This window comes from Equus quagga, chromosome 10 (genome assembly GCF_021613505.1).
Source record: "Equus quagga isolate Etosha38 chromosome 10, UCLA_HA_Equagga_1.0, whole genome shotgun sequence".
Classification (NCBI taxonomy): Eukaryota; Metazoa; Chordata; class Mammalia; order Perissodactyla; family Equidae; genus Equus; species Equus quagga.
This window is the reverse complement of record NC_060276.1, coordinates 48,364,037-48,365,595: the sequence shown is the minus strand read 5'-3', so window position 1 is coordinate 48,365,595 and position 1,559 is coordinate 48,364,037. Positions and strand designations below refer to the sequence as shown.

At 37.2% G+C, this 1,559-nt stretch overlaps 1 non-coding gene across 1 annotated transcript; it reads right to left on the bottom strand.

The window, feature by feature from the left end:
- Positions 1-634: 634 nt before the first annotated feature.
- LOC124246223 (U6 spliceosomal RNA) lies at positions 635-741 on the bottom strand. The gene has a single exon (XR_006890431.1). It is a non-coding gene; the product is annotated as a U6 spliceosomal RNA (small nuclear RNA).
- Positions 742-1,559: the final 818 nt, after the last annotated feature.

Sequence of the window (1,559 nt, the reverse complement as noted above, 5' to 3'; positions counted from 1 at the left end):
TGTTGCAGTTACCCAATTCTGCCATTGTGGTGCAAAAGCAGCCACAGACAATGCAGAAACAAATGGTATGGCTGTGTTCCGATGAAACTTTGTTTATAAAACTAGGCAGCCGGTTTGCTGGCCATAATTTTCTATCCCTGCTCTAGGTAATCATTTTTATTAGTTTATTTTGTTTATTTATGCAAATACAAGCAAATGTGAGTGTATATTCTCATGCTCCCTTTCATATACAAAAGTTAACCTAAGATATACCACTGTTGCATACCTTAAAACAGTACTTTTTATTGTATATTTTGCATATTTTTCTATATCAATACATAGAGAATGTCCTCATTTTTTCTGTCAGCATTATAACCCATTGTATGGATGTAACAGAGTTTATTTAATCAGTCTCCATTTGATAGACTCTTATATTTTTCTAATCCTTTGCAATCACAAACAAAGCCCAATGAAAGATGTTGTAAATACATAATTTCATATGCGTGAAAGTTTAGCTGAAGGACAAATTTCTAGACTTGGGATTGCTAGATCAAGGGGTAAATACATTTGTAATTTTGGAAGATATTGCTGGATTCACCATGCTGGAGGTTCTACCAGTTTCACTTTCAGCACAATATATAAAAGTGCCTGTTTCAAAATTATGAAATGCTTTGTGAATTGGCGTGCCATTCTAGCACAGAGGCCATGTTAATCTTCTCTGAATCATTCCGATTACAGTATACATGCTGTTGAAGTGAGCACCATGAAGGCATTTTTAGTTTGATAATGGATGAATGCTTTTAGGTGGCATGTAGCCAAAGACAGGGCAGACCATAAAACTCCTCTTTCCTGAGGAGTTGAAAGGGACACAAGATTTTTCTGGACAGCAGCAGGCTTTCTTCTTTCCAGAGTGCTGATTGGAGCAGAGCCACATCATCGCCTAAAGTTCCAGCAATATGTGAATCTGTTCACTAGCTAATGGGAATGTAAATGGCCAGAGTGGTAGAGTTAACGAAGACTCTAATCTTTGAGCGACTGTGCGCAAAGATATAATTCTCTGCTGACTGTAATTAACATGGACTGCAGTAGGATTCAGCAAAGGACAAGGAATGATGCAGAGCTGGGTGATAGAAGAGGGGATCTGGATGGGATCAAGTAAAAAATAATTTAAAGGTAATAAAAAGAGCCAATATTTATTAAGTGGCGTTATAGGGCCAGACACTTCATTAAGTTAATATATAATATAATATAAGTATATAAGTTATATATATAAGTTTATATAATTTATTGTCACAACAACTCTATGTAGTAGGTATTGTTATTATATTTACTGTACAGATTTTTTTTTTTTTGCTGAGGAAGATTTAGCACCAAGTAACATCTCTTGCCAATCCTCATCTTTTTGCTTGAGGAAGATTGTTGCTGAGCTAACATCTGTGCCAATCTTCCTCTATTTTGTGTATGGGATGCTGCCACAGCATGGCTTGATGAGCTGTGTGTAGGTCCATGCTTGGGATCTGAACCCATGAACCCTGGGCCGCCGATGCAGAGTGCACAAACTTAACCACTACGCCACCAGG